At 42.0% G+C, this 14,155-nt stretch overlaps 1 long non-coding RNA gene across 1 annotated transcript; it reads right to left on the reverse strand.

The window, feature by feature from the left end:
* Positions 1-11,960: 11,960 nt before the first annotated feature.
* Positions 11,961-12,303, reverse strand: LOC121684699. Its single transcript, XR_006023175.1, has 2 exons — positions 12,232-12,303; positions 11,961-12,036 (listed from the first exon to the last, which is right to left on the reverse strand). It is a non-coding gene; the product is annotated as an uncharacterized LOC121684699 (long non-coding RNA).
* Positions 12,304-14,155: the final 1,852 nt, after the last annotated feature.

A 14,155-nucleotide genomic window follows, 5' to 3' on the forward strand; every position in this document is an offset into this window, starting at 1 on the left:
GCTAATAAGCTCAGTTTTATTATTATTTTAGAAATCATCTATACGTTGTTTAAAATTAAGATTTTACTATTCATATTTGTTTCATCAAGCATCAAAGTTTATTATACATTTTAAGTGAATGTTGCATCAAATATACAGTACCCTCCATAATTATTAGCACCTCTGCTAAAGTTGACTAAAACATTTACAAATAATCTGTTGGTAATTTATTGTAATCTCACCATGAAAACAATGAGGCAGAATCCAACCTTGAAGGGAAGCAAATTTATTCTGAGAAAAAGGAAAATCTCATAAAGAAAAAAATATTTGTAACAAAAACAGGTTGCCCACAATTATTGCCCCCCCCCCCCCCCCCCCACCCCCCTGTTTATAATACCTTCTTAAGCCTCCATTTGACAATAAAACAGCTATTAATATTTTTATATGACACCCTGTTGGTCCACACTTATGCATTCTGCTCTTTCACCCAACTATTTTTCTATGGAGTTTAGATCAGGGGACTGTGATGGCAATGGAAGAAGCTTGATTTTGTGTTCAGTAAACCATTTTTGTTTTGATCTGGACGTTTGCTTTGGTTCATTGACCTGATGAATGAATCATTGTGGGACTACAATATATCAAAAGATTATTTTGTATACCTGTTTTTAATCAACTTTACCGAGGGTGGCAATGATTATGGAGGCCACTGTATTTATCTGCTGTCCTCTGTAGATGGAAAAATGTTTTATACGTAAGCAATATAGCATGAGTGAGAGTGGGATTGGTAATGGGTGACACCCACGGGTGTTGTTCGGCCGTAGCCACGAGGCCGGTGAAGCGCGCTGAGGCCCTGAGCCTCTCTGCTCTCTGTGTCATGTAACTTGAAGGCCAATAGACAGCATCTTGGTCGCCACGTAACCAACATTCCAGATCCCTCTCCAGTGGGTTTTTCGTGTCTTTGTTGATAGACATTGTGAAATAAGGACAGCCGTTTTCATCCTGTTTTACAATGAATGAGTCGGGCTGAAATGATTTACCCCTGCCCGAAGTCCGGCACAGCCAATACCTTTGGTTCTAATGGTGGCATTGCGCCAAGTCGGATTTGGCGATGGTTTTCAAATGAATATCTCTTCGTTCGCCTACAAAAAAGCTGCCATCTTTGAGATCCGGTATCTTGCAATTTTTCCTATGGGAAAATAACATGGGTTTTTTAAATTATCCTGTTAAACTCTTGCGGGGACTAAGAAGCCTGAAATGCAGACGTTTTGCTCAACATACTTTTTCCCTCTGCCTTCGAGTGGCTCCTGTGGTCTTCGGTATGTTAAGATGGCAAACTTAGATTGCTACCCCAGAGCTAACTTGCAATGCAACTTGCCATAGGTAGTTAGCTTCAATTAACACCCGAATCTCCTTACATGGGCAAAGATGGCAGCTTTGGTTCTTTTTTGTTAGCGAACTTCAGAGGTCTATTGGTAATAAATGAGTTCCTCTCCCAGATAGGCTAAATGCAAATAAATGGAGAAAGATACACACCCAGGGGCGGAGCTACATGGTGGCCAGGGGGGGCCACGGCCACCACTGGTCAAAGCTAGGCCACCCTGCTGGCCCCCCCAGCTCTGTTTAGTGAAAATAAAAAAAATAAAAAATGCTGCCGTTTTCGACGGCACTTTGTCAACACTTTGCAAAGCAGGGACTGAACCAATTAGGCTACTGCACTCTATCTACGACCATTGGCCCAGTTAGGAAGTGTAGCCCACTGTTGTGATCAAATCGTGAGTAGGCTAGGCCTAGTGCAGTAGCAGCAGCAGTGGGACAATTCAAGTCATCTGTTAAAAACACTTGACAGTAGACTACTACTTATCATCAACTCACCTGTTGTTACTGAGGTTGAGTTGGAAAATTAATGCTAATAAGATGTTAGAATGTGTCACGAATCATAGCCAAGTGAGCTGCGTTGGGCTGTCCTTAGGTAGGCTCTGACATTGATGTGTGGGGCTGATCAGAAATAATCAGATGCCCGCGCTAACGATGTTACAAAAATATTTCAATAAAATTCGGGTGAAATGCTAGCATATTAGGCACATATCTCCGGATGGCTCCAAGAAAAGTAGGCTAATAGGGCCTAGCCTAGGCTACTTTATAAAAAACATAAATTGCTGACTGCTTGTGGTTCTTGCCATAGCTGGTCAGGCAGAGGCAGGCTGCTTTGCCTGAGTTCTTTGTTACATTGCTCCAGAACTGTTCATCACAGCGAGACCTTATTTGCGTGACAGAGCAGAAGTGGGGCTTTCCAACGAGACTAAACACTTGCCTGTGCGATCAAGTATGAAAATAAAAAAAAATATGAAAATAAATCAAATTGATTCATATTTACAGTTCACCTGCGCACCCATTACTCTCGTTTGAATTACTCGCGAACCCGTGATCGCATAGATATGGCAAGCATATCAGAAGAAAGAGGAGACAACGGGCTGTTGGTACCAAGGATATCGATGCTTCTGGGCTATAAAAACAGACAGCGTGACTGCAAAATAACATAATGTACAAAAACCAACGCTGCACACCCATTACTCTCGTTTGAATTAGGACTCACGAACCCGTGATCGGATAGATATGTCACACATGTCAGATGAAAGAGGAGACACAGCGCTATCATTTGATACCAAGTACATCCTTCTGGGTTATAAAACAGACGAAATTACATCAAAATAATAACTTCATATAGCTCGACTTATCCCACGTTTTTGTGTGTTGTGGTGGCAAGGCATGTTCATAATCCAACGCTATCATGTGTTTCTCTATGGCAAAGTATGTTCATAATGCGGTTTTTAGATCCCAGCAAATTCCTGCATGGCATCCAATTCGAGACTCACATTGCATCCCAATTTATTTGACAAAGAAACACCTTTTTGCCTTCACTTTGTTCATGATAATGCAGTAAAAAGTTGTTTTATAATCATCATGAGTGTACACACAGAACGCAAACTCAGGTTCAGTCAGGTCAGATCAGTTCGTGTCACAGATATGGAGCACAGAAAGGGCATTTTTCATTACTAAATAAAAAAAAATGGCATTCATTTCTGTAAGGCGCACACCAAATTTCTAAAATTGCTCAGCCCCAAAGCACCCCTTCACCATGGTTCTTATATTGCCAGATTGCCAGACTTGGAGTGGATATCAAAAAGAAATATCTGCATACAATATTTGTAGTATTTATAATTGTTCTTTAATTTGAATAAGACTGATTAAATAAGGTGCATTATCATAATGTACTTTTTTATAGCATTGGTCTATTTATGGAAAATGTGTTGGAGTGGACAACAAACTGACCTGTGTATCAGTGTTGGCTTTACACAATTTATTGCCATTATTAAAATAGGCTATCCTAATCCTTTTTGAGTAGTGTTGGATTCTCTGGTTGTTGCGTTGTGTTTTAGTTCTAATGTCTGTATTGAAGATGGTCAATAAAGCTTGACGGCGGGATCAGGATCGGCGATTAGATAATGATTTATTGTAGATGGTACAATAATGAATAACAGAACACAGTCTGAAACAGTAAAACTGTGCAGAGTTGTGGTTGTTATTAGAAGCGCTGCTGAGCCTTCCGACAGAAGATGCTCCTCGGGTCGCTTCCTCGATCCGTCTCTGTGTCAAAACCTAAGACAAAGCCTGTTATACTAAAACATACAAACGTCAATCATGCCAACGTGGCAGGTGCCAACCAGTGTACACAACCCGGCCCTGGCCAGATGGAGATACTAGCCCGAATAGGCAGACATGCTGTCTCCCTCGGCCCATGTTATCACTGATGTTCCTCGGATGTTCCTAAACATCGGCCTGTATGACCTTCCTGCTGGTACACAGGCCTAAGGCACAGTTATGTACAATAATATGGACCTCTCACTGTTGTATACTATACACAGAAGTAACATATGAACACATCAGAATACAGTAAGAATACCCCAGAATTATACAGTAGTTAGTAGTTTTGACTCCCAAGTGCCACCCCAATAAAAAGTCTGGACCTAGCTGGCCCCCCCCCTATAAAATAATCCTGGCTACGCCCCTGTACACACCAATGCCTCCAGAAGGGGCTGTCTTACCCATGGAGGTATTATATAATTGGAGAGAGTGACTAAGTCTGGCCCCCATTAATTTCAATGGCCCATGCTAAGCTAGCTACTTCAGCCAAAAAAAGTTTGAAATTGACCGCAGCCATCTTTAGGAAAATTGCGTATAATTGGCACTCATTTCCGGCACCAGCTAGACAGAGACAACGTAAGGTACAACGGTGTGTTGTTGATGCAGATTTGATATTCTCATCTTCTCTCAGAGGAAAAATAAGTTGTTTGACGCTAGCGAAGCGCTTCACCTACTCTCGCTATAGGCACAAATGTATTTCATTGGTTGTGATAACATTTTGGCGATGGTGGTGTAGAAGTTTGCCTCCTGTCTTGAAATCCTATAATGTGATGGTCGTATGTGATAACAGCGAGTCAATATTGAGTACCCAGATAGCAATTTCCTTTGGGCCGGATCCGCATAAAAGCCTTTAGATCCGCCTCTAGCGGACATACGGTATCTGACTGTGGGCCAGGTCTGCTCCTGATACAGGTTTCAGCTCTGCTAGCAATGCTGTTTTATCACCGGTTTACAGATTTGTCCCAGGTCCAATTTCCGCAACTCAACTGGAAGTCAGGAGATGCGTTTAAAATACAAAACACTGATTTGGCCCAAACCTGGATTACGGATATGAGCCGAAGGACCATTTTTTCACAGCAGACCCAGGTGGTAATGATATTAATTAAGGTGCTGATTCTGCTAAATTGACTGTCCTTTCCCTACTTCATTGTCAACTGGCTGCTAAAGAAAAAAAAAGGTATTTTGGAATGGCACAAATTTAGAAACCATGGGGGTGCATTATGTTCCCATGGCCACTTCATTTCTACAGTAAGGCTGGAAAAGAAGATATAGTTGGCTCAATATTGATCATATGTTTGTTTCATTATTTTTATTATTACCTAGCAGTGGTAAAAGTAGTCAGTTGTTTGTGTCAGATCTAACAGTGCTATGAGACAACCCATTCTTGCCACGCATGCAGAAGTCCAAGCAGTAATGTTAATCAAGGATCTTTGGTTTGCTCACTATCAATCTTTTGACATGATTTGCCAGCCTGGGGTTGGACTAGGACAGCCCAACTTTTCAAGGTAGCCTATCTGCTTTATATCTCTGTTGGTTTATTCAGAGACAACAACAAGCAACCGAGCGATTGATAACTTTACTGTAAGGTTATACTATTATTTTCCAGCAATATGGGCTACTAGCTTAGCTGCAGCCATTACAACTATTTTGGAAAAAACAGTGATAACGCTAACAGGATCACTGATGATAAAAAACGAGTGTAATTGTGACTTAGCCATTTATTCCTTTTTGAAAATAGGCTATGTTTATTTTGTGTTTGTTTCAGATTGACCATGGAGATGACTGAGGAAGACAGCCTGAATATCGATGGGACAGTCGAATTAACACGACTTAAACTTTGTCTGGGATTGCACTTCTACAGCCAGGTTGTTGAATAAAAAAATAATAAGACACTTATGTGTAAAGTTTGTTTACCCCCCTCTTGTGTTTGTAGCCTAGCTTATGTTTATCAGTTGAGCTGTCGGGAAACCGTAACAAACTTTAGCCTGGGTGAACCTATAACAAACCTGTTAGCAAATGTGTAGCAAACAGATTTTTCAGGATAATTAATTACCAATCACATTTCACATGTCAAATAAAGCCAGCTGTCTGATAAACGGGTCCGTACCACACACAATAAGCGGACCCGTATTGCATATGATAAGCAGATCTGGAACACGTCAGTAACGCAGACTAACATATGGAACTGGGCCAGTCTTAGCCCTTATTGGTACCAGATCCGTCAAACAGATCCAGACCAATTTTGGACCGATGTGCGTTTGGACGCCTGATCAGGTCCATTATGCAAATCCGTGCCGGACGTTGTGGTAGGTGTGGCCCAGTTCCGTCCCAGTGTATGTTTGCTATCTGGGTAAGGATCCACTTTAGGCTATACAAATAATGACCCCTAAATGCTTTTGATTGGCTCTATTAGTCTATTAAGTGCACAATATGTAGGCTATCCAACGAAAATTACTGAAATTAAGTAGACACAGGACTAAGAAACTTTGAATTTGCAGCTTGTTAAACCTACAGTGGGCAGTGCTTCGACTTGGCCAGCTTCACTCGCGGTACCAGACGCTGCAACAACCCAAACAACCGGTAGATGGCTCAAGTGAGCAGGGTGTCTCGTAAAAAGAAATGGAGCCTGGGAAACCCTACACAGACTTCACTACAGACTTTAGCAGACTGGTTTAGAAATAATTTAATAGCCAGAAATATGCCTGCCCTGCACTAAAAAAGAAATATTTGGTTAACTGCGAGTGAATCCCGTTTGCAGCCGTAGAAGAAACGCAGGACAAATTAAACATTCTGGTTTTCTCCGAGTGCAACGATGATAGACAGACATCATTTGAACAAAATATAGAGCATATTAACCTCCTTTGCTCAGCCAAATGCCTTCCTGTTACGTCCTGTTATCACGGAGTTACAGGCGATAAACGATTTTTGATGGTCACAAGTTTAATTCATTAGCGTTTTTTTATTATTAAAGAGTTATTTTCATTTAAAGGTTTGACTTCGTGCTTATTCAGTAGAGCATTTAGTGCTCTCCCCAATCCCAGACGTTCACATTGCATGTTTGTTTGTAATGGATGCAACCGCGAGATAGGCTATGGTTTGATGGCAATGAGTTGTTAACAGACATGAACCAAGACATATAGCCCAGCAGCAATCTAGGGACTGTTCGTTATTTATTGAAGGGGCCACCGGAGGAATTTTGAGTGCTTCAGTCAAAAGTTGCATGACCCTCTCTTGCCTGCTAGAAATTGTTCAATGACCCTCCGACAGAATTGTTAAAAAAGACATGACCCTCCCCTGCCAATTGTCGCTGTCTTCCGCCCGCGCCACAGCCACACACTGTGATAACGTTCTTAAATCAATCTTTCCCGTGAGCTTGCATGCTACCAGTCCTTCCTTTTCAAATGTGTTGCGCCTGTTTGCACAATTTCACAAATAATCATATGTGATTAATAATATGACAAATAATCCCTGTGCACGGGGACCGAAACAATGCATGCCAACGTTTTCCGTGTTTATCACGTAGGCCTATTTTAACTTTCCCCCGCTGTCTTGCCGTTTTAATGTTTTCCCGTAGAATATCCCATATTTTAATACTCTCATAACAGCCCTTCCATCGGGCCTACCATAACTTACCAACTCTGTACTGTAGACCCTATCTGGCTATTTATATTTTCTGTGAAATAAGCAAATGTATTTGTTCAACTTTATGAAGCAGAATTAACGCATAGGCTATGAACATAATACATTTGACAAAGGACAGATGTATGTTACTAGTGACAAAATATTAACTTTCAGTGTTTTACGATGTCTTTGTCATGGGGAAGTGTTTTTCCCCATGCATTTATTCTAGGTTACTGTCAGTGACTGCCGTGAGAGAAGCGGGTTCTGTTTCGTTCATGTCAGTGACTGACGCGAGAGAAGCGGGGTCTGTGTTGTGTTGCGTTGCGTTAATTTATTTTCATTGGGCATACCGTGCCGTGCCGTCCACAGCTCTTCAGTTCTGACAAAGCCAAAATTACTCCTTTTGAAACAATGAGTGCAGGAAGCGCGTTTGTATGGTATTGCTTGACGGGGGGGGGGATCCCAAGCAGCTTTCAGCCATAAGGATACTTTGAGAACATTTCAATTCACCCGACACTAATATTCAAAATATTGACAACTATTTCGGCATAGCCTATAAAGCAGTTTAATTAAATGGAATGTTAGTTGTAAACAAACGAGCTACTTGGTGAGGCTTGGCCTCGTGCCTTAGATGGCAGGAAAAATCTTCACGATAGGCCTATTAACTAACCACCCGATTCACGTTGGCTGGGGGGAAGGGGGGCCATCAGACATTTGTGCCCAGTTAATCCCTGCCCTCAACAAATCACACCTTCCCACCTCTGACAGCTTAAAAGAAGTCAAGAGGACTCCTTACTCACAGACCTATTCACAAACCTGCAGCATTCTGCCGTGTTTTGAAATCATGCAGCTACAGGAGCTTCCAATCGTGAGGAAGCAATTTTGCATTGTAGGCATAACTAACATGCAATAACGCCACCAACAACAACCAAAACTAGGCTAATCATTGTCAACATGTAAATTAAATGTAACATTATTGTGAATCAAATTAAAATGTTCTATTTTGCAAACGTAGGCATAGTAACAGAATAATTTAATAATGTTACAAAGATGCTACATCAATCCGTATGTTTCATTAGGCTACTAGGCTATATGTTTTGCCCTGATTCATTTAGGCTAGGCCTTTTTATTCAGCCTAACTGGCGAATTTAGGAGCAACTCCTAAAAATAATGGGCGTGCCATTCCTAACTTTAGGACTCCTAATTTTTTCCACAAAAAGTAATTCACGAAGCATTTTAGACCTAAAAGTAGCACCTAAGTCTGAAAGTCGAGAGGACTCCTAACTCACTAAGACCTATTCATAAACAGCTTTTTTGTGGCATTTTACTCTGCGATGTTTTGAAATGCTAGCCTATGCGCAACAGGAGCTTCCAATCGCGAGGGAACAATTTTGCATTCATAAAAGGGATGCAATAACGCCACCAACAACAACCAAAACTACTCATTGTTAACATGTAAATGAAATGTAACGTTTCATTGTGAATCAAATTAAAATGTTCTCCTCTGGCATGTAACGTTTCATTGTGAATCAAATTAAAATGTTCTCCTCTAGGCATATGGTGACAGATTAATTTAATAATGTTGCAAAGGTAGGCTACTGCATCAATCCATAGGCCTATGTTTCATTAGGCTACTAGGCTATTTGTTTTGCCTTACTCTATTAATTTAGGCTAGGCCTTTTTATTCAGTAGCCTAATTAATCATCTTCCGTCCTTTGCACTACTTGTGTAGCGCACGCATTCTCCGACCTGTCACCGGTCACTCATCATCGGAAAAGAGGTGTTTGGAATTCCCGCGTTACAATTGTCAGCCAATCAAGGTGGTCACTTCAGTCAAGCTCGTGCATGAGTAATGACGTAATCCATAGCAACGAAGACTCACTCCTAGTTTAGTTGTCTGAAAGGCTTTGTGAATAACTTTTAAGAGAAAACTCCAAGCTAAAATCTTTAAGTGCGATTTAGGAGTAGCCTACTCCTAGTAGTAAGATAAAAGCCTTTGTGAATAGCCTACGGCCCCAGTTATTCATCATCTTCTGTCCTTGTGTAGCGCACGCATTCTGAGACCTGTCACCTGTCACTCATCATCGTAAGGGAGGTGTTTGGAATCATGCCCACGTTACAATCATCAGCCAATCAGCCAATCAAGGTGGTCACGCTTGCCCATTTACCCAAATTAATGGTCGAATATTACTGATGATCATTGTTATTTAAGAACATGCAGTGTGTGTAGGGTACCAAAAACATCTTGCTCGTAAAAAAAGCATCATAACGCACATTCTGGCGGGTCTGTTATTTACTGTAGGCTGTGCAAACCACAGGCCTTTAGCCTATTTTGGGCAAGCCTGCATTCATTCATTCATTCATTAATTCATTCATTCAACCTTTATTTATTCTCGGAGGGTCATTGAGGGAAGCCCTCATTTTCAATTAAGCCGAGATTACAGACGCGAAGCAAAGCGCTCCACAAACAAGACAACATTCGAGGCCTTATGTTGAAGAATTGTATATAAAGCCTGCGCTAACAGTAATCCTCCTGCCCCTGATAGGCCTACCACAGCTGTGGATAGTGTGGAATGTTCAAGTAATAACACAATCCAATGTGTGTCTCAATTGTCTCCCGCTGACCACCTCACACATTTCTCTAGATTTTGCAACGAACTTACATGACACAATGCCATAAAATATGCCAGTTTTAGGACACAGAATAATGTTTGTAATGATACCAGGTAGGCCTACGTTTAACAGTAACAAGTGTAATGAGCTATTCATTGTCAAAGGTGAAATTCTTACTTTGGAAAACAAACATTTGCCGATATCATTGCCGATCATCAGAATATTGCAACAGATTCTGTGTGTTCTGGACTGCAGGTAACTTGTTAAACCAGTGGTTCTCAAACTTTTATTTCATTCCCCACTTTGATCAAGGGGCATGACTGATGATAGTGGAGATAACGTGTTATCCCGAGGCTTTTGCAAGTCAGCATCTTCGACGGTAGTCGTAGTTTTCGATGTCCCAAACGGAGAGCCATACTTTATTGTTTTTAACAATCTCTATGCTACTCACAAAAATGTAGGCATGGGGACATGATGAAGTAGGCTATCCAACTGTCCTGTGTTAAATTATTGTGATTACGAGCCAGTGGTTTTCAAACATTATGCGTGACTCGGACATCTAACTAAATGCAACAGGCTCATATCGTCCTAGCATTCGCAAAATGAGGACCAGTGTTTTGTCAAATTGCAAATAGCTATTCGTTTTAACAAATTTTTATGATAGTATGAAGTGCTTTTTGTATAGGCTATCTTAATCTAGGAATATGGGGAGGGAAGTGGCACGTCTGCAGTCAGCCAAATATGAATGTAATTCTGCGGCATAAGCAGATGTATTTGTTTATTGTACAGAAAAATAAAATTGACATGTCAAGCAGTCAATTGACTACATTGCAGTCAAGAAGTAGGGCAAATTAAGACACTGTTTTGATTTGCGTAGTTGCGTTACCCCCAACACTGACAATAACATAGACAGCCAGTTAAGATATTTTTTCGTTTTGTGGAGCGGCACCGGTAGGCTATCAAAATCAGATTTCGATTTTTGCTACCACCGTGTAGTCAAGCCTTAAGCCATACCCAAGTAGCCTTAATCGAGGTAATGTTTAATTACGATTTATTTTGTTATTGAATTCGTAGGCTGGGATTCCTCTCGGTAACAATTACCACTGACAGAGCGATGTACAGTGGCAGAGCGACGCATAGTGGCTGAAAGTGGTACTAAAGCTTCACGCAGCTTCACGCCGCGTAATGCGCGACTGAAGTGGCCATTTGAAAGCGATGCCCACTGTAAATTTGCAGGCAGACGAAATGAAGCCAATGCAAATTAATCTTACCGATAGAAGCGCACACCCCTCAGACGTATTGTGGTTCAAGCAACCAGGCATTTCAAGAGTCTGCAACCGCCAGCCTATTGATACCATTAGCACTAGTTTTGCACCAATTTTGGGGGAGCCTGTTTATTATGTAACCAGGGATAGGCCCCAATACACAAGATCTACACACTTACGACAAGTAGAAGTACACTAAACACTGGTGACAGCTACCTAGTACTTCTGAGGCTATCGAAGTAAATGGATGCAAACAAGAAGGCTGTTACGATCAATAAGTATTTTATTTATGTCTGCGTGTCTTGGTGACTTAGATTTATAACAGTGGCAAGGGTACAAAACATGGATGAGAACACAAAAGAAGTGTGTATGGCTGGTGCGCACATTTTAGTCACATCCAGGGATAGTGGGGGTCGCCAGTCTCTGGCACGGTTATTTTGGGGGTCGCGGGTTGAAAAGTTTGGGAACCCCCTAAAAGTACAAATATCGTACTAGAAAAAGACTTTGGTAGAAGTGAAAGTTACCTTTTAGAATATTACTTAAGTAGCATGTTTTTTTCATGGGTAGGCTATATTGTTGTTTGGTGATTTAGCCTACTCCTTTACTACACCCTCTTCTGAGCAAACAAGGTGTGACCGGATCAATAGTGGAGATTGTTTGTGTCGACTACGCCACCCTGGACCTAATGCCCAGGGACTCTAGAACAATACACCAGGTATCCTGAACCCAGTTTAGTCATCAATATGCACAGGTTCAAATACAAAAAGGCAGACACGTGAATTCCAATCAAATCAAATGTCCGTTTATTGAAAGCACTGTTGGGGAGAGGGAGGGGGGAGTGTGGTGTGATCTGTTGCTGAAACTGAAAATAACTGGCAGGGGTTAGAAACATATAAAAATATACTTTATTTTAGTGTTCTTATTGTATCTTTTTACTGTCGTGTAGGATGCATGACATGAGTTAAATAGCACAAGCAATTCTAACACATCAGCTGGGAATGTTGCACACACCAAAATAAAACAGAAAATTATACTGGCAGGCGGGGCTTACCTGGATGGGGGGGAAGCAGACTATCAAGGAAGGTGTCCACACGTGCACTCTCACTGCAGAAAAGTGTTACACCATTGTCACCATAGACATAATATACATAGACGCCGCATTGGCTGCTGGAAACAAGAAATGCGGCCGCCATCTTGGACCTGTCATACTCCTCATTGCGTTGCAGCAGAAAACACAAGATGACAGCACTGTGCAGCATGTTCCTGCTCAAATCGGCGGACCATACTCGGGGGGATTTACTTTTCACAAGTAAGATTTAACATTACCGTACTATTGGTTGTATTTTGTATTTTCGAACAATGTGGCCTGTATCATAGCTACATGTATGACCTTTGCAGCAAAAAAAACCGCGTGAAAATCTGTTCGGTATTCAGTGAGATATGATTAATTAAGTGTGCTGACAGCTCATTGCACCGGCCAAACAGATTACACTGAGTGGAGTGGATGACCGGTCCAAGATGGCGGCTCCAAATCTCGTCAGTGCTAGTAGGGAGCAGCGGTCGATGCGGCGTCTATGTATATTATGTCTATGATTGTCACAGCAAGCCACCACCGATATTCCATAGTACACTCCAAAGTGAAGTTCACAAGCCCGCCACCAGGTGACTAGCTACCTCCCGCCGAAGCTAACCCACAGGCCTGCCAACACATAAACTGATCAAAAAAAGGAGCACAGCAACCACAAACACCAGCATGTAGGTTATACCAATTAAAGATGTAAAGCTTTTGAGCCAGGGAAATAATCCTCGCTGGGATAAAAGCTAGGCATGCAGACACTACAAACTCAGAAAACACGATTACACACACACACTAAGGCAAAAGCAAAACAGACCAGCAAACAAAAACAAACAAACAAACAAAACAAACCCGCCTGGGAAATCCCAATCAAGCAAAGAGCAACACAAACAGGTCAGCTACCGCGACACGGAGGAGCTGTGATGACGTAAACACAAAAATAAATGAAAACTAATGCTATGGACAAGACAGCAGCGTGACCACACTAAACAAGCAAACTTGACGAAGCCATGCTACCAAACACTTGCAGTCACTAATTAGCCAGTAGGCCTAAAGAACGCTTAAAACAGACACGCCGTGCCGTCGTCATAAGCTGCAGGGGAGAGTTATCTAATGCTAGACAGGTCAGGTTCCATACAGCCACGGCAGAGTAAGGGAGACGCAGAGCTGGCGATTGGCTCCTGCGTGAAACCCAGGGACAAACCGAGCGAGAGACAGAGAGGAAGACAGTCCGACCTACTAGGCACCTTTATACCATGGCCTAATACCAGGATCTGAATGAATGGATAGCTACATGCCTGCCCCGCCCCCTTCGTTAGAGACCAGTGTGTAAGGTAAGCAGGAAGAGACAGACAGAGCGAGAATGCAACTGGCTACAAAGGCATATAGGTTTATCATGTAGGGTAATTGCTCTTTCTTACATTAAATAACTTTAATTTATCCTCTACTTGTCCCTGTAGTCATGGCCTCCTCATCACTAATTTCGGGCTCATCATTTTCAGTGGTCGACTGGTTGATCTGCTGCTCTGTCTCTCCTGGCCTCTTTCTACCATCTATCCTTCCTGACGCTTGTGTCTACTGTATGGCCGGCTTGGCTATCCGTATCTGAGAAAACTTTTTGGAAAAGACGGGCTATATGGACCCAACCAACTCTTTTTGGGAGGGGAGAACTCCCTCACGTAGGCTACAACCCATGCAGATGCATTGCATTGGTGTCATGCAGAGAATGCAGAACGTGTCCTACTTTAAGAAATATTTGTTTCATCGACCGGCCCAAAAGTGAAGCGGCTCACCGGGAATTCTCCCGATTACCCACCCGGGCCTGATTCAGTCTTACTCTTCTTGGACTGAAGACAAGGTCCCGCGATGCTATGGATAAATAGCCTATCACAGGCCGCTG

Source organism: Alosa sapidissima, chromosome 15 (genome assembly GCF_018492685.1).
Source record: "Alosa sapidissima isolate fAloSap1 chromosome 15, fAloSap1.pri, whole genome shotgun sequence".
In the NCBI taxonomy this organism is placed as follows: Eukaryota; Metazoa; Chordata; class Actinopteri; order Clupeiformes; family Clupeidae; genus Alosa; species Alosa sapidissima.